The following is a 17,739-nucleotide window of genomic DNA, read 5'->3' on the forward strand; positions in this document are numbered from 1 at the left end:
TCAAGTGAAGGTGTGGTGGGATATTTACCCGAGTCTAACAAATCATTATTTTGCTAATTTGCAAAAATTTGATCTAATAATCATAGATGATTGTAAAATGATTTATCATGCGTACCGAGCTATATTTTTGTATGAAATGAATTATGGATTGCAATTCAACACTCAGTTAAAATTCCTCTGCCACCAATTTTTCCCGACGATTGCAAAACCTAAGATATAAAAACTAAAAAGAGCTTACAATCCCTAAAAATTACAGACACTCTTTGGAATTATCTCTCCCTACAATTGTGCTTTGTGCTTTTCCATTTTAGATGTACACTTTTTTCTTAAATCAAAAGTTTGACTTTTCGCTCTCCCTTCATCCCGAAAAAAAAACAAGGCAAAAAGCTTACAACAAAATGAAAATTTTATAGTTGATGTATGGAAAAAATTTAAAACAATAAAAAATATAAATAAAGAAAATTTATTCACCCAACACAAATGAACACAAAAGTTTTGTTATCCAATTTTGGGAAATTCCACTAGTTTAACCCTAATAGCTTGGAATTTTGCAAGAAAGAGATTTTCTCCACACATGTTTTAAAAATGGATATGCATGTTTGAAACATGTTAAAGATGAAAATGAGCTATGGATGCAAATCTTTTAAAGAGAACAACAAACGCTCATTAAATTATCAAGTGAACTTGCGGTGGGATATTTACGCGAGTCAAACATACCATTATTTTGCCCATTTGAAAAAAGCTTACATAATTAATCATAGATGATTGTAATGTGATTTATCATGCGTAAGGGGCTATATTTTTGAAAGAAATGACTTGTGGATTACAATTCAACACTCAGTTAAAAATCCTCCACAACCCATTTTTCCCGACGATTGCAAAACCTGAGATATAAAAAAGAAAAGGTGCTTACAATCCCTAAAAATTACAGACACTCTTTGGAATTACCTCTCTCTACATATGTGCATTGTGCATTTCCATTTTAGATGTACACGTGTTTCTAAAATCAAAACTTTGAGTTTTTCGCTCTCCCTTCATCCCGTAAACAAAAAAGGCAAATAGATCACAGCAAAATGAAAATTTCATAGTTGATGTACGGAAAAAGTTTAAAATAATAAACAAAGTAAATGAAGAAAATTTATTCACACACCATAAATGAACACAAACGTTTTGTTATCCAAGTTTGGGAAATTCCACTAGTCCAAAACTAATATCTTGGAATTTTACATGAAGGGGATTTTTTCTACACATGTTTTAAAAATGGATATGCATGCCAGAAACATGTTAAAGATTCAAATGACCTATGGATCCAAAGCTTTTATAGAGAATAGCAAACGCTCATTAAATTCTCAAGTGAACGTGCGGTGGGATATTTGCCCGAGTCAAACAAGCCAGTATTTTGCCCATCTTCAAAAAGTTGAGCTAACAATCATAGATGATTGTAAAGTGATTTGTCATGCGTAAGGGGCTATATTTTTGTAAGAAATGACTTATGGATTTGAAGTCACCACTCAGTTAAAAATCGAGCGCCTCCCCCGTTTCCTGACGATTGCAAAACCATAGATATAAAAACAAAAAAATGCATACGATCCATGAAACATACAGACACTCTTTGGAAATATCTCTCTGTACATTTGTTCATTGTTCATTTCCATTTTAGATCTACACATTTTTCCTAAATCAAAACTTGTATTTTTCGCTCCCCCTTCATCCTGTAAAAAAAAAAGGCAAAAAGGATCACAAGAAAATAAAAATTTTATAGTTAATGTGTGGAAAATATTTAAAATAATAACCAATGTTAAAAAAAATATCTATTCACACACCACAAATGAACACAAAAGTTTTGTTATCCAATTTGGGAAATTCCATTAGTCCAACCCTATTAAGCTTGGAATTTTACATGAAGGAGATTTTTTCTACACATGTTTTAAAAATGGATATGCATGCTTGAAACATGTTAAAGATTCAAATGACCTATGGATCCAAAGCTTTTAAAGAGAATAACAAACGCTCATTAAATTCTCAAGTGAACGTGGGGTGGGATATATACCCAAGTCTAACAAGTCATTATTTTGCCCAGTTTCAAAAATTTGATCAAACAATCATAGATGATTGTAAATTGATTTATCATGCGTAACGGGCTATATTTTGGTATGAAATGACTTATCGATCGCAATTCAACACTCAGTTAAAAATCCTCTGCCACCAATTTTTCCCTACGATTTCAAACCCTAAGATATAAAAACTAAAACGAGCTTACAATCCCGAAAAATTACAGACACTCTTTTGAATTATCTCTCCCTACAATTGTGCATTGTTCTATTCAATTTTAGATGTACCCTTTTTTCTTAAATCAAAACATTGACTTTTCGCTCTCCCTACATCCCGAAAACAAACAAGGCAAAAAGCTTACAACAAAATTAAAATTTTATAGTTGATGTATGGAAAAAAATTAAAACAAAAAACAAATATAAATAAAGAATATTTATTCTCCCAACACAAATGAACACAAATGTATTGTTATCCCATTTTGGGAAATTCCACTAGTTTAACCCTAATAGCGTGGAATTTTGCAAGAAAGAGATTTTGTCATTACATGTTTTAAAAATGGATATGCATGTTTGAAACATGTTAAAGAAGCAAATGAGCTATGGATGCAAAGCTTTTAAAGAGAATAACCAACGCTCATTAAATTCTCAAGTGAACTTGCAGTGGGATAGTTTCCCGAGTCAAACATGCCATTATTATGCCCATTCGCAAAAAGTTGACATAATTAATCATAGATGATTGTAATGTGATTTATCATGCGTAACGGGCTACATTTTTTTATGAAATGACTTATGGATTGCAATTCAACACTCAGTTAAAAATCCTCCGCAACCCATTTTTCCCAACGATTACAAAACCTGAGATATAAAAACGAAAAGGTGCTTACAATCCCTAAAAATTACAGACACTCTTTGGAATTGTCTCCCTCTACATATTTGCATTGTGCATTTCCGTTTAGATGTACACATTTTTCTTAAATCAAAACTTTGAGTTTTTCGCTATCCATTCATCCCGTAAACAAAAAAGAAAAATAGATCACATCTAAATGAAAATTTCATAGTTGATGTACGGAAAAATTTTAAAACAATAAAAAATGTAAAAGAAGAAAATTTATTCACACACCACAAATCAACACAAAAGTTTTGTTATCCAAGTTTGGGAAATTCCATTAGTCCAAAACTAATATCTTGGAATTTTACATGAAGGGGATTTTTTCTACACATGTTTTAAAAATGGATATGCATGCCAGAAACATGTTAAAGATTCAAATGACTTATGGATCCAAAGCTTTTAAAGAGAATAACAAACGCTCATTAAATTCTCAAGTGAACTTGCGGTGGGATAGTTTCTCGAGTCAAACATGCCATTATTATGCCCATTTGCAAAAAGCCTACATAATTAATCATAGATGATTGTAATGTGATTTATAATGCATAGCGGGCGACATTTTTGTATGAAATGACTTATGGATTGCAATTCAACACTCAGTTAAAAATCCTCCGCAACCCATTTTTCCTGACGATTGCAAAACCTGAGATATAAAAACGAAAAGGTGTTTACAATCCCTAAAAATTACAGACACTCTTTGGAATTATTTCTCTCTACATATGTGCATTGTGCATTTCCGTTTTAGATGTACACATTTCTCTTAAATCAAAACTTCGAGTTTTTCGCTCTCCCTTCATCCCGTAAACAAAAAAGGCAAATTGATCATAGAAAAATGAAAATTTCATAGTTGATGTACGGAAAAATTTTAAAACAATAAAAAAAGTAAATGAAGAAAATTTATTCACACACCACAAATGAACACAAAAGCTTTGTTATCCAAGTTTGGGAAATTCCACTAGTCCAAAACTAATATCTTGGAATTTTACAAGAAGGGGATTTTTTCTACACATGTTTTAAAAATGGATATGCATGCCAGAAACATGTTAAAGATTCAAATGACTTATGGATCCAAAGCTTTTAAAGAGAATAACAAACGCTCATTAAATTCTCAAGTGAACGTGCGGTGGGATATTTGACCGAGTCAAACAAGCCATTATTTTGCCCATATTCAAAAAGTTGAGCTAACAATCATAGATGATTGTCAAGTGATTTGTCATGCGTAACGGGCCATATTTTTGTAAGAAATGACTTATGGATTTGAAGTCAACACTCAGTTAAAAATCGCCCGCCTCCCCCATTTCCCGACGATTGCAAAACCTTAGATATAAAAACGAAAAAGTGCATACGATCCCTAAAACATACAAACACTCTTTGGAAATATCTCTCTCTACATTTGTAAATTGTGCATTTCCATTTTAGAGGTACACATTTTTCTTAAATCAAAACTTTGACTTTTCGCTCTCCCTTCATCCCGAAAACAAACAAGGCAAAAAGCTTACAACAAAATGAAAATTTTATAGTTGATGTATGGAAAAAAATTTTAAAAAAAAAAAAATAAAGAAAATTTATTCTACCAAGACAAATGAACACAAAAAGTTTTGTTATCCAATTTTGGGAAATTCCACTAGTTTAACCCTAATAGCTTGGAATTTTGCAAGAAAGAGATTTCGTCCACACATGTTTTAAAAATGAATATGCATGTTTGAAACATGTTAAAGATGCAAATGAGCTGCGGATGCAAAGCTTTTAAAGAGAATAACAAACACTCGTTAAATTCTCAAGTGAACTTGCGGTGGGATATTTACCCGAGTCCAACATGACTTTATTTTGCCTAATTGCAAAAAGCTAACGTAATTAATCATAGATGATTGTAATGTGATTTATCATGCGTAACGGGCTATATTTTTGTATCAAATGACTTATGGATTGCAATTCAACACTCAGTTAAAAATCCTCCGCAACCCATTTTTCCCGACGATTGCAAAACCTTAGATATAGAAACGAAAAGGTGGTTACAATCCCTAAAAATTACAGACACTCATTTGATTTATCTCTCTCTACATATGTGCATTGTACATTTCCATTTTAGATGTACACATTTTTCTTAAATCAAAAGTTCGAGTTTTTCGCTCTCCCTTCATCCCGTAAACAAAAAAGGCAAATAGATCATAGCAAAATGAAAATTTCATAGTTGATGTACGGAAAAAGTTTAAAACAATAAAAAAAGTTAATGAAGAAAATTTATTCACACACCACAAATGAACACAAAAGTTTTGTTATCCAAGTTTGGGAAATTCCACTAGTCCAAAACTAATATCTTGGAATTTTACATGAAGGGGATTTGTTCTACACATGTTTTAAAAATGGATATGCATGCCAGAAATATGTTAATGATTCAAATGACCTATGGATCCAAAGCTTTTAAAGAGAATAACCAATGCTCATTAAATTCTCAAGTGAACGTGCGGTGGGATATTTGACCGAGTCAAACAAGCCATTATTTTGCCCATATTCAAAAAGTTGAGCTAACAATCATAGATGATTGTAAAGTGATTTATCATTCGTAACGGGCTATATTTTTGTAAGAAATGACTTATGGATTTGAAGTCAACACTCAGTTAAAAATCGCCCGCCTCCCCCGTTTCCCGACGATTGCAAAACCTAAGATATAAAAACGAAAAAGTTCATATGATCCCTAAAACATACAGACACACTTTGGAAATATCTCTCTGTACATTTGTGCATTGTCCATTTCCATTTTAGATGTACACTTTTTTCTTAAATCAGAACTTTGAGTTTTCGTGCCCCCTTCATCCCGTAAACAAAAAAGGCAAAAAGGATCACAACAAAATAAAAATTTTATAGTTGATGTGTGGAAAATATTTAAAATAATAACTAATGTAAATAAAAAATATCTATTCACACACCACAAATGAACACAAAAGTTTTGTTATGAGAGTTTGGGATATTCCATTAGTCCAACCCTATTAAGCTTGGAATTTTACATGCAGGAGATTTTTTCTACACATTTTTTAAAATGGATATGCACGCCCCAAACATGTTAAAGATTCAAATGACCAATGGATCCAAAGCTTTTAAAGAGAATAATAAACGGTCATTAAATTCTCAAGTGAACGTGCGGTGGGATATATGCCCGAGTCAAACAAGCCATTATTTTGCCTATATTCAAAAAGTTGACATAATTAATCATAGATGATTGTAATGTGATTTAACAATCGTAACGGGCATTATTTTTGTATTAAATAACTTATGGATTGCAATTCAACACTCAGTTAGAAATCCTCTGCAACCCATTTTTCCCGACGATAGCAAAACCTAAGATATAAAAACGAAAAGGTGCTTACAATCCCTAAAAATTACCGACATTCATTGGAATTATCTCTCTCTACATATGTGCATTGTATAGTTCTGTTTCAGATGTACACATTTTTCTTAATTCAAAACTTCGAGTTTTTCGCTCTCCCTTCATCCCGTAAACAAAAACGGCAAATAGATCACAGCAAAATGAAAATTTCTTAGTTGATGTACGGAAAAAGTGTAAAACAATAAAAAAATTAAATGAAGAAAATTTATTCACACACCACAAATGAACACAAAAGTTTTGTTATCCATGTTTGGGAAATTCAACTAGTCCAAAACTAATATTTTGGAATTTTACATGAAGGAGATTTTTTCTACACATGTTTTAAAAATGGATATGCATGCGTCAAACATGTTAAAGATTCAAATGACCTATGGATCCAAAGCTTTTAAAGAGAATAAAAAACGCTCATTAAATTCTCAAGTGAACGTGCAGTGGGATATTTACCCGAGTCTAACAAGTCATTATTTTGCCCATTTTCAAAAATTCGATCTAACAATCATAGATGATTGTAAAGTGATTTATCATGCATAACGGGCTATATTTTTATGTGAAATGACTTATGGATTGCAATTCAACACTCAGTTAAAAATCCTCTGCCACCAATTTTTCCCGACGATTGCAAAACCTGAGATATAAAAACTAAAAAGAGCTTACAATCCCTAAAAATTACAGACACTCTTTGGAATTATCTCTCCCTACAATTGTGCATTGTGTTTTTCCATTTTAGATGTACACTTTTTTCTTAAATAAAGAATTTCACATTTCGCTCTCCCTTCATCCCGAAAACAAACAAGGCAAAAAGCTTACAACAAAATGAATATTTTATAGTTGATGTATGGAAAAAATTTTAAAAAATAAAAAATCTAAATAAAGAAAATTTATTCACCCAACACAAATGAACACAAAAGTTTTGTTATCCAATTTTGGGAAATTCCACTAGTTTAACCCTAATAGCTTGGAATTTTGCAAGAAAGACATTTCGTCCACACCTGTATTAAAAATGGATATGCATGTTTGAAACATGTTAAAGATGCAAATGTCCTATGGATGCAAATCTTTTAAAGAGAATAACAAACGCTCATTAAATTCTCTAGTGAACTTGCGGTGGGATATTTACCCGAGTCAGACATGCCATTATTTTGCCCATTTTCAAAAAGCTGACATAATTAATTATAGATGATTGTGATGTGATTTATCATGCGTAATGGGCTACGTTTTATTATGAAATGACTTATGGATTGCAACTCAACACTCAGGTAAAAATCCTCCGCAACTCATTTTTCCCGACGATTGGAAAACTTGAGATATAAAAACGAAAAGGTGCTTACAATCCCTAAAAATTACAGACACTCTTTGGAATTATCTCTCTCTACATATGTGCATTGTGCATTTCTGTTTTAGATGTACACATTTTTCTTAAATCAAAACTTTGAGTTTTTCGCTCTCCCTTCATCCCGTAAACAAAAAAGGCAAATAGATCACAAGAAAATGAAACTTTCAAAGTTGATGTACGGAAAAAGTTTAAAACTATAAAAAAAGTAAATGAACAAAATTTATTTACACACCACAAATGAACACAAAAGTTTTGTTATACAAGTTTGGGAAATTCCACTAGTCCAAAACTAATATCTTGGAATTTTACATGAAGGAGACTTTTTCTACATATGTTTTAAAAATGGAAATGCAAACCAGAAACATGTTAAAGATTCAAATGACCTATGGATCCAAAGCTTTTAAAGAGAATAACAAACGCTCATTAAATTCTCAAGTGAACGTGCGGTGGGATATTTGCCTGAGTCAAACAAGCCATTATTTTGCCCATATTGAAAAAGTTGAGCTAACAATCATAGATGATTTTAAAGTGATTTGTCATACGTAACGGGCTATATTTTTGTAAGAATTGACTTATGGATTTAAAGTCAACACTCAGTTAAAAATCGCCCGCCACCCCCGTTTCCCGACGATTGCAAAACCTTAGATATAAAAACGAAAAAGTGCATACGATCCCTAAAACATACAGACACTGTTTGGAAATATCTCTCTCTACATTTGTGCATTGTGCATTTCCGTTTTAGATGTACACATTTTTGTTAAATCAAAACTTCGAGTTTTTCGCTCTCCCTACATCCCGTAAACAAAAAATGCGAATAGATCAAAGCAAGATGAAAATTTCATAGTTTATGTACGGAAAAAGTTTAAAACAATAAAAAGTAAATGAAGAAAATTTATTCACACACCACAAATGAACACAAAAGTTTTGTTATCCAAGTTTGGGAAATTCCACTAGTCCAAAACTAATATCTTGGAATTTTACATGAAGGAGACTTTTTCTACACATGTTTTAAAAATGGATATGCATGCCAGAAGCATGTTAAAGATTCAAATGACCTAACGATCCAAAGCTTTTAAAGAGAGTAACAAACGCTCATTAAATTCTCAAGTGAACGTGCAATGGGATATTTGCCCGGGTCAAACAAGCCATTATTTTGCCCATATTCAAATAGTTGAGCTAACAATCATAGATGATTGTAAAGTGATTTGTCATGCGTAACGGCCTATATTTTTGTAAGAAATGACTTATGGATTTGAAGTCAACACTCAGTTGAAAATCGCCCGCCTCCCCCGTTTCCCGACGATTGCAAAACCTTAGATATAAAAATGAAAAAAGTGCATACAATCCCTAAAACATACAGACACTCTTGGGAAATATCTCTCTCTACATTTGTGCATTCTGCATTTCCATTTTAGATGTACACTTTTTTCTCAAATCAGAACTTTGAGTTTTCGCTCACCCCTTCATCCCGTAAACAAAAAAGGCAAAAAAGATCACAACAACATAAAAATTTTATAGTTGATTAGTGGAAAATATTGAAAATAATAACTAATGTAAATAAAAAATATCTATTCACACACCACAAATGAACACAAAAGTTTTGTTGTCCAAGTTTGGGAAATTCCATTAGTCCAACCCTATTAAGCTTGGAATTTTACATGAAGGAGATTTTTTCTACACATGTTTTAAAAATGGATATGCATGCCAGAAACATGTTAAAGATTCAAATAACCTATGGTTCCAAAGCTTTTAAAGAGAATAACAAACACTCATGAAATTCTCAAGTGAACGTGCAGTGGGATATTTGCCCGAGTCAAACAAGCCATTATTTTTCCCATATTCAAAAAGTTTGCTAACAATCATAGGTGATTGTAAAGTGATTTGTCATGCGTAACGGGCTATGTTTTTGTAAGAAATGACTTATGAATTTCAAAGTCAACACTCAGTTAAGAATCGCCCGCCTCCCCCGTTTCCCGACGATTGCAAAACCTTAGATATAAAAACGAAAAAAGTGTATACGATCCCTAAAACATACAGACACTCTTTGGAAATATCTCTCTCCAAATTTTTGTATCGTGCATTTCCCATTTAGATGTACACTTTTTTCTTAAATCAGAACTTCGAGTTTTCGCTCCCCCTTCATCTCGTAAACAAAAAAGGCAAAAAAGATCACATCAAAATAAAAAATTTATAGTTGATGTGTGGAAAATATTTAAAATAATAACTAATGTAAATAAAAAATATCTATTCACACACCACAAATGAACACAAAAGTTTTGTTATCCAAGTTTGGGAAATTCCATTAGTCCAACCCTATTATGCTTTGAATTTTACATGAAGGAGATTTTTTCTACACATGTTTTAAAAATGGATATGCATGCTTGACACATGTTAAAGATTCAAATGACCTATGGATCCAAAGCTTTTAAAGAGAATAACAAACGCTCATTAAATTGTCAAGTGAACGTACGGTGGGATATTTACTCGAGCCTAACAAGTCATTGTTTTGCCCATTTTCAAAAATTTGATCGAACAATCATAGATGATTGTAAAGTAATTTATCATGCGTAACGGGCTGCATTTTTGTGTGAAATGACTTATGGATTGCAATTCAACACTCAGTTAAAAATCCTCTGCCACCAATTTTTCCCGACGATTGCAAAACCTGAGATATAAAAACTAAAAAGAGCTAACAATCCCAAAAAACTACAATTGTGCATTGTGCATTTCCATTTTAGATGTACACTCTTTTCTTCAATCAAAACTTTGACATTTCGCTCTCCCTTCATCCCGAAAACAAACAAGGCAAAAACCTTACAAAAAAATGAAAATTTTATAGTTGATGTATGGAAAAAATATAAAACAATAACAAATATAAATAAAGAAAATTTATTCACCCAACACAAATGAACACAAAAGTTTTGTTATCCAATTTCTGGAAATTCCACTAGTTTACCCTAATAGCTTGGAATTTTGCAAGAAAGAGATTTCGTCCACACATGTTTTAAAAATGGATATGCATGTTTGAAATATGTTGAAGATGCAAATAAGAGAATAACAAATGCTCATTAAATTCTAAAATGTACTTGCGGTGGGATATTTACCCGAGTCAAACATGCCATTATTTTGCCCATTTGCAAAAAGCTGACTTCATTAATCATAGATGATTGTAATGTGATTTATCATCCGTAACGGGCTATATTTTTGTATGAAATGACTTATGGAATGCAATTCAACACTCAGTTAAAAACCCACCGTAACCCATTTTTCCCGACGATTGCAAAACCTGAGACATAAAAACGAAAAGGTGCTTACAATCCCTAAAAATTACAAACACTCTTTGGAATTATCTCTCTCTACATATGTGCATTGTGCATTTCCGTTTTAGATGTACACATTTTTCTTAAATTAAAACTTCGAGTTTTTTGCTCTCCCTTCATCCTGTAAACAAAAAAGGCAAATAGATCACAGCAAAATGAAAATTTCATAGTTGATGTACGGAAAAAGCTTAAAACAATAAAAAAATTAAATGAAGAAAATTTATTCACACACCACAAATGAACACAAAAATTTTGTTATCCAAGTTTGGGAAATTCGACTATTCCAAAACTAATATCTTGGAATTTTACATGAAGGAGATTTTTTCTACACATGTTTTAAAAATGGATGTGCATGCTAGAAACATGTTAAAGATTCAAATGACCTATGGATCCAAAGCTTTTAAAGAGAATAACAAACGCTCATTAAATTCGCAAGTGAACGTGCGGTGGGATATTTACCCGAGTCTAACAAGTCATTATTTTGCCCATTTTCAAAAATTTGATCTAACAATCATAGATGATTGTAAAGTGATTTATAATGTGTAACCGCCTATATTTTTGTATGAAGTGACTTATGGCTTGCAATTCAACACTCAGTTAAAAATATAGCCCGTTACGCATGATAAATCACTTTACAATCATCTATGATTGTTAGATGAAATTTTTGAAAATTGGCAAAATAATGACTTGTTAGACTTGGGTAAATATCCCACCGCACGTTCACTTGAGAATTTAATGAGCGTTTGTTATTCTCTTTAAAAGCTGTCGATCCATAGGTCATTTGAATCTTTAACATGTTTCAAGCATGCATATCCGTTTTTAAAACATGTATAGAAAAAATCTCCTTCATGTAAAATTCCAAGCTTAATAGGGTTGGACTAAAGGAATTTCCCAAACTTGGATGACAAAACTTTTTGTGTTCATTTGTGGTGTGTGAATAGATATTTTTTATTTACATTAGTTATTATTTTAAATATTTTCCACACATCAACTATAAAATTTTTATTTTGTAGTGATCTTTTTTGCCTTTTTTGTTTACGGGATGAAGGGGGAGCGAAAACTCATAGTTCTCATAGAAGAAAAAAGTGTACATCTAAAATAGAAATGCACAATGCACAAATGTAGAGAGAGTTATTTCCAAAGAGTGTCTGAATGGTTTAGGGACCGTATGCACTTTTTCGTTTTTATATCTAAGGTTTTTGCAATCATCGGGAAACGGGAGAGGCGGGCAATTTTTAACTGAGTGTTGACTTCAAATCCATAAGTCATTTCTTAAAAAAATATAGCCCGTTACACATGACAAATCACTTTACAATCATCTATGATTGTTAGCTCAACTTTTTGAATATGGGCAAAATAATGGTTTGTTTGACTCGGGCAAATATCCCACCGCACGTTCACTTGAGAATTTAATGAGCGTTTGTTATTCTGTTTAAAAGCTTTGGATCCATAGGTCATTTGAATCTTTTACATGTTTCTGGCATGCATATCCAATTTTAATATATGTGTAGAAAAAATCTCTTCCATGTAAAATTCCAAGATATTAGTTTTGGACTAGTGGAATTTCCCAAACTTGGATAGAAAAACTTTTGTGTCCATTTGTGGTGTGTGAATAAATTTTCTTCATTTACTTTTTTTATTGTTTTAAACTTTTTTCGTACATCAACTATGAAATTTTCATTATGCTGTGATCTATTTGCCTTTTTTGTTTACGGGATGAAGGGAGAGCGAAAAACTCGAAGTTTTGATTTAAGAAAAATGTGTACATCTAAAATGGAAATGCACAATGCACATATGTAGAGAGAGATAATTCCAAAGAGTGTCTGTAATTTTTAGGGATTGTAAGCACCTTTTCGTTTTTATATCTCAGGTTTTGCAATCGTCGGGAAAAAAGGGTTGCGGAGGATTTTTAACTGAGTGTTGAATTGCAATCCATAAGTCATTTCATACAAAAATATAGCCCGTTACGCATGATAAATCACATTACAATCATCTATGATTAATTATGTCAGTTTTTTGCAAATGGGCAAAATAATGGCATGTTTGACTCGTGTAAATATCCCACCGCAAGTTCACTTGAGAATTTAATGAGCGTTTGTTATTCTCTTTAAAATCTTTGCATCCATAGCTCATTTATATCTTTAACTTGTTTCAAACACGCATATCTATTTTTAAAACATGTGTGGATGAAATCTCTTTCTTTCAAAATTCCAAGCTATTAGGATTAAACTAGTAGAATTTACCAAAATTGGATAACAAAACTTTTGTGTTCATTTGTGTTGGGTGAATAAATTTTCTTTATTTATATTTGTTATTGTTTTAAATTTTTTCCATACATCAAATATAAAACTTTCATTTTGTTGTAAGCTTTTTGCCTTGTTTATTTTCGGGATGAAGGGAGAGCGAAAAGTCAAAGTTTTGATTTAAGAAAAAAGTGTACATCTAAAATAGAAAAGCACAATGCACAATTGTAGGGAGAGATAATTCCAAAGAGTGTCTGTAATTTTAAGGGATTGTAAGCTCTTTTTAGTTTTTATATCTCAGGTTTTACAATTGTCGGGAAAAATTGGTGGCAGAGGATTTGTAACTGAGTGTTGAATTGCAATCCATAAGTCATTTCGTACAAAAATATAGCCCGTTACGCATGACAAATCACTTTACAATCATGTATGATTTTTAGATCAAATATTTGAAAATGGGCAAAATAATGACTTGTTAGACTTGGGAAAATATCCCACAGCACGTTCACTTGAGAATTTAATGAGTGTTTGTTATTCTCTTTAAAAGTTTTTGATCCATAGGTCATTTCAATCTTTAACATGTTTCAAGCATGCATATCCATTTTTAAAACATGTGTAGAAAAAATCTCCTTCATGTAAAATTCCAAGCTTAATAGGGTTGGACTAAAGGATTTTCCCAAACTTGGATAACAAAAATTTTGTGTTGATTTGTGGTGTGTGAATAGATATTTTTTATTTACATTAGTTATTATTTTAAATATTTTCCACGCATCAACTATAAAATTTTTATTTTGTTGTGATCTTTTTTGCCTTTTTTGTTTACGGGATGAAGGGGGAGCGAAAACTCAAAGTTCTGATTTAAGAAAATAGTGTACATCTAAAATGGAAATGCACAATGCACAAATGTAGAGAGAGATATTTCCAAAGTGTGTCTGAATGATTTAGGGACCGTATGCACTTTTTCGTTTTTATATCTAAGGTTTTGCAATCGTCGGGAAACGGGGGAGGCGGGGGATTTTTAACTGAGTGTTGACTTCAAATCCATAAGTCATTTCTTACAAAAATATAGCCCGTTAAGCATGACAAATCACTTTACAATCATCTATGATTGTTAGCTCAACTTTTTGAATATGGGCAAAATAATGGCTTGTTTGACTCGGGCAAATATCCCACCGCACGTTCACTTGAGAATTTAATGAGCGTTTGTTATTCTCTTTAAAAACTTTGGATCCATAGGTCATTTGAATCTTTAACATGTTTCTGGTATGCATATCCATTTTTAAAACTTGTGTAGAAAAAATCTCCTTCATGTAAAATTCCAAGATATTAGTTTTGGACTAGTGGAATTTCCCAAACTTGGATGAGAAAACTTTTGTGTTCCTTTGTGGTGTGTGAATAAATTTTCTTCATTTACTTTTTTTATTGTTTTAAACTTTTTCCGTACATCAACTATGAAATTTTCATTTTGCTGTGATCTATTTGCCTTCTTTGTTTACGGGACGAAGGGAGAGCGAAAAACTCGAAGTTTTGATTCAAGAAAAATGAGCACATCTAAAACAGAAATGCACAATGCACATATGTAGAGAGAGATAATTCCAAAGAGTGCCTGTAATTTTTAGGGATTGTAAGCACCTTTTCGTTTTTATATCTCACGTTTTGCAATTGTCGGGAAAAATAGGTTGCGGAGGATTTTTAACTGAGTGTTGAATTGCAATCCATAAGTCATTTCATACAAAAATTTAGCCCGTTACGCATGATAAATCACATTACAATCATCTTTGATTAATTATGTCAGTTTTTTACAAATGGGCAAAATAATGGTATGTTTGACTCGGGTAAATATCCCACCACAAGTTTACTTGAGAATTTAATGAGCGTTTGTTATTCGCTTTAAAAGCTTTGGATCCATAGCTCATTTGCATCTTTAACATGTTTCAAACACGCATATCCATTTTTAAAACATGTGTGGATGAAATCTCTTTCTTGCAAAATTCCAAGCTATTAGGGTTAAACTAGTGGAATTTCCCAAAATTGGATAACAAAACTTTTGTGTTCATTTGTGTTGGGTGAATAAATTTTATTTATTTATATTTGTAATTGTTTTAAATTTTTTCCATACAACAACTATAGAACTATCATTTTGTTGTAAGCTTTTAGCCTTGTTTGTTTTCGGGATGAAGGGACAGAGAAAAGTCAAAGTTTTGATTTAAGAAAAAGGTGTACATCTAAAATGGAAAAGCACAATGCACAATTGTAGGGAGAGATAATTCCAAATAGTGTCTGTAATTTGTAGGGATTGTATGCTCTTTTTAGTTTTTATATATCAGGTTTTGCAATCGTCGAAAAAAATTGGTGGCAGAGGATTTTTAACTGAGTATTGAATTGCAATCCATAAGTCATTTCATACAAAAATATAGCCCGTTACGCATGACAAATCACTTTACAATCATGTATGATTGTTAGATAATATTTTTGAAAATGGGCAAAATAATGACTTGTTAGACTCGGGTAAATATCCCACCCCACGTTCACTTGAGAATTTAATGAGCGTTTGTTATTCTCTTTAAAAGCTTTGGATCCATAGGTCATTTCAATCTTTAACATGTTTCAAGCATGCATATCCATTTTTAAAACACGTGTACAAAAAATCTCCTTCATGTAAAATTCAAGCTTAATAGGGTTGGACTAAAGGAATTTCCCAAAATTGGATAACAAAACTTTTGTGTTCATTTGTGGTGTGTGAATAGATATTTTTTATTTAAATTAGTTATTATTTTAAATATTTTCCACAAATCAACTATAAAATTTTTATTTTGTTGTGATCTTTTTTGCCTTTTTAGTTTACGGGAGGAAGGGGGAGCGAAAACTCAAAGTTCTGATTTAAGAAAATAGTGCACATCTAAAATGGAAATGCATAATGCACAAATGTAGAGAGAGATATTTCCAAAGAGTGTCTGTATGTTTTAGGGATCGTATGCACTTTTTCGTTTTTATATCTAAGGTTTTGCAATCGTCGGGAAACGGGGGAGGCGGGTTATTTTTAACTGAGTGTTGACTTCAAATCCATAAGTCATTTCTTACAAAAATATAGCCCGTTACGCATGACAAATCACTTTACAATCATCTAAGATTGTTAGCTCAACTTTTTGAATATGGACAAAATAATGGCTTGTTTGACTCGGGCAAATATCCCACCGCACGTTCACTTGAGAATTTAATGAGTGTTTGTTATTCTCTTTAAAAGCTTTGGATCCATAGGTCATTTGAATCTTTAACATGTTTCTGGCATGCATATCCAATTTTAAAACATGTGTAGAAAAAATCTCCTTCATGTAAAATTCCAAGATATTAGTTTTGGACTGGTGGAATATCCCAAACTTGGATAACAAAACTTTTTTGTTCCTTTGCGGTCTGTGAATAAATTTTCTTCATTTACTTTTTTTTATTTTTTTAAACTTTTTCCGTACATCCACTATGAAATTTTCAATTTGCTGTGATCTATTTGCCTTCTTTGTTTACGGGATGAAGGGAGAGTGAAAAACTCAAAGTTTTGATTTACGAAAAATGTTTACATCTAAAACGGAAATGCACAATGGACATATGTAGAGAGAGATAATTCTAAAGTGTGCCTGTAAGTTTTAGGGATTGTAAGCACCTTTTCGTTTTTATATCTCAGGTTTTGCAATCGTCGGGAAAAATAGGTTGCGGAGGATTTTTATCTTAGTGTTGAATTGCAATCCATACGTCATTTCATACAAAAATTTAGCCCATTACGCATGATAGATCACATTACAATCATCTATGATTATTTATGTCAGCTTTTTTCAAATGGGCAAAATAATGGCTTGTTTGACTCAGGTAAATATCCCACCGCAAGTTCACTTGAGAATTTAATGAGCGTTTGTTATTGTCTTTAAAAGCTTTGCATCCATAGCTCATTTGCATCTTTAACATGTTTCAAACACGCATATCCATTTTTAAAACATGTGTGGATGAAATCTCTTTCTTGCAAAATTCCAAGCTATTCAGGTTAAACTAGTGGAATTTCCAAAAATTGGATAACAAAACATTTGTGTTCATTTGTGTTGGGTGAATAAATTTTCTTTTTTTATATTTTTAATTGGTTTAAATTTTTTCCATACATCAACTATAAAATTTTCATTTTGTTGTAAGCTTTTTGCCTTGTTGGTTTTCGGGATGAAGGGAGAGCGAAAAGTCAAAGTTTTGATTTAAGAAAAAAGTGTACATCTAAAATGGAAAAGCACAAAGCACAATTGTAGGGAGAGATAATTCCAAAGAGTGTCTGTAATTTTTAGGGATTGTAAGCTCTTTTTAGTTTTTATATCTCAGGTTTTGCAATCGTCGGGAAAAATTGGTGGCAGAGGATTTTTAACTGAGTGTTGAATTGCAATCCATAAGTAATTTCATAAAAAAATATACCCCATTACGCATGATAAATCACTTTACAATCGTCTGTGATTGTTAGATCAAATTTTTGAAAATGGGCAAAATAATGACTTGTTA

This window comes from Aristolochia californica, unplaced genomic scaffold, assembly GCF_029961685.1.
Source record: "Aristolochia californica isolate CCGP_79_NKW_82.1479 unplaced genomic scaffold, dmAriCali1.0.hap1 SCAF_7, whole genome shotgun sequence".
Classification (NCBI taxonomy): Eukaryota; Viridiplantae; Streptophyta; class Magnoliopsida; order Piperales; family Aristolochiaceae; genus Aristolochia; species Aristolochia californica.